This window comes from Hyaena hyaena, unplaced genomic scaffold (genome assembly GCF_003009895.1).
Source record: "Hyaena hyaena isolate Hyena2069 unplaced genomic scaffold, ASM300989v1 scaffold_695, whole genome shotgun sequence".
In the NCBI taxonomy this organism is placed as follows: Eukaryota; Metazoa; Chordata; class Mammalia; order Carnivora; family Hyaenidae; genus Hyaena; species Hyaena hyaena.
This window is the reverse complement of record NW_024081326.1, coordinates 50,997-53,518: the sequence shown is the minus strand read 5'-3', so window position 1 is coordinate 53,518 and position 2,522 is coordinate 50,997. Positions and strand designations below refer to the sequence as shown.

Below are 2,522 nucleotides of genomic sequence, written 5' to 3'. Positions count from 1 at the left end.
TTTTACAAATAGTTTATTGTCAAATTAGTTTCCACATAACACTCAGTGCTCATCCCCACAAGTGTCCTCCTCCATGCCCATCTCCCTCTCCCCCCCACATCCATCAGTCCTCAGTTTTTGTCAGCATTCAAGAGTCTCTCATGGTTTGCCTCTCTCCCTTTCCCCCACCATTTCCGCCCTTCTTCTCCCCCTTGGTCCTCCGTCAAGTTCCTCCTAATCCTCCTATACGTGCACACATATGATATTTGTCCTTCTCTGCCTGACTTATTTCGCTCAGCATAAAAATATGGAACGCTTCACGAATTTGCGTGTCATCCTTGCGCAGGGGCCATGCTAATCTTCTCTGTATCGTTCCAATTTTAGTATATGTGCTGCCGAAGCGAGCACGAGATCTAGTTTCTTTAAATATGCCTGGAGTGCAATGTACTTTCCTCTTAGGACTGCCTTTGCCGCATCCCAAAGAGTTTGGATAGTTCTATTTTCTTTTTCATTTGTTTAAATATATTTTTAAATTTCTTCTCTAATTATCTGATTGCCCCATTCATTCTTTAGTATGGTGTTCTTTAACCTCCATGTTTTTGGAGGTTTTCCAGATTTCTTCCTGTAATTGATTTTGAGTTTCATAGCATTGTGATCTGAAAGTGTGCCTGGTATGATCTCAATTCTTTTATACTTTTTGAGGGCTGCTTTATGACCCAGTATGTGATCTGTCTTGGAGAATGTGCCATGCACACCTGAGAAGAAAGTGAATTTCACAGCTTCAGGATGTAGAGTTCTAAATATATCTGTCAAATCTTTCAGGTTAAATGTGTCATTCAAGTCCATTGTTTCTTTAGTGATTTTTCTGTGTAATTGATCTATCCATTGCTAGTAAGTGCAGTATTAAATTCCCCTGCTATTAGCACATTCTTATCCATAGATTGTTTCTGTTTGTAATTAATTGTTTTATGTATTTGGGTGCTTCCATATTTGATGCATAGACATTTATAATTGTTAGCTCTTCCTGATGGATAGACCCTGTAATTATTATATAATGCCCTTCTTCATCCCTTGTTACTGCCTTTACTTTAGAGTCCAGTTTGTCTGATATAAGTATGGCTACTCCAACTTTCTTTTGACTTCCAGTAGCATGATAGATATTTCTCCATCCCCTTACTTTCAATCTGAAGGTGTCCTCAGGTCTAAAATGAGTCTCTTATAGAGAACAAATACATGGATTTTATAAAATCCATTCCTCTACCCTATATCTTTTGATTGGGGCATTTTGTCCATTTACATTAAGCATTATTATTGAAAAATATGGGTTTAGAGTCATTGTGTTCTCTGTAGAATTCATGCTTGTGGTGGTGTCTCTGGTATCTTCACTTCCTTGCAACATTTCCCTTGTAGAGTCCCTATTAGGATTTCTTATAGGGCTGATTTAGTGGTGACAAATTCTTTCCATTTTTATTTATTTAGGAAGAATTTTTATCTCTCCTTCTATTCTGAATGACAAGCTTGCTGGATAGAGGATTCTTGGCTGCATATTTTTTCTGTTCATCACATTGAAGATTTCCTGCCATTCTTTTCTGGGCTTCCAAGTTTCAGTAGACAGTCTGTAACTACTCTGATAGGTGTCCTTTTGTATGTTAGGGCCCTTTTATCCCTAGATGCTTTCAGAATTCTCTCTTTGTCCTTATGTTTGCCAGTTTCACTATGATATGTCATGCAGAAGATTGATTCAAGTCATGTCTGAGGGGAGTTCTCTGTGCCTCTTGGATTTCATTATCTGATTCCTTTCCCAGATTGGGGAAGTTCTCAGCTATAATTTATTCAAGTACTCCATCAATGACTTTCCCTCTCTCTTCCTCTTATGGAATTCCTATGATACGTATATTGTTATGTTTGATTGTATCACTCAGTTCTTGAACTTTCCTTTCATGCTCCTGGATCAGTTTGTCTCTTTTTCTTGGCTTCCTCTTTTTCTGTAATTTTGTCTTCTAATTCACCTATTCTCCTCTCTGCCTCTTCAATCCGTGCTTTGGACGCCTCTATTTTATCATGCACCCCATTTATAGCATTTTTTTTTAATTCATCACAAGTATTTTTAAGCTCCATAGTCTTTGTAGCAATAGCTTCTCTGATGTCTTCCATGCTTTTTTCAAGCCCAGAGATTAATTTTATGACTATTGTTCTAAATTCTTGTTCAGTTATGTTGCTGTCATTTCTTCTTGGAATTTATTTAGAGGAGAGTTGCTCCGTTTCATAATTTGGGTAGCTTTCTGTGTCTGGTTACTTTTAAAAGCTTGTTATGTGCTCTGCACCTGTAAGTACTGCTACATTAAAGAAGGCTCATTGACTGTCTAGGGCCTGTCCACTCAGGAAGTGTTCTTTGAATGGTGTCTCTTGTTGAGACTTTGGTTATTTTATTTCCCTACACATAGAGGTATTTGGGACTCTCCACTATGTGTACTTTGGCTTGTTTCTTCAGTTAGCCCTGGAAAAGAAAACAGACAGACACACAGGGAGCAAAGGCTTACAAA

General features: G+C 38.0%; 1 non-coding gene across 1 annotated transcript; it reads right to left on the bottom strand.

Annotated features, from left to right (window-relative positions):
- Positions 1-280: 280 nt before the first annotated feature.
- LOC120220384 lies at positions 281-387 on the bottom strand. The gene has a single exon (XR_005525560.1). It is a non-coding gene; the product is annotated as a U6 spliceosomal RNA (small nuclear RNA).
- Positions 388-2,522: the final 2,135 nt, after the last annotated feature.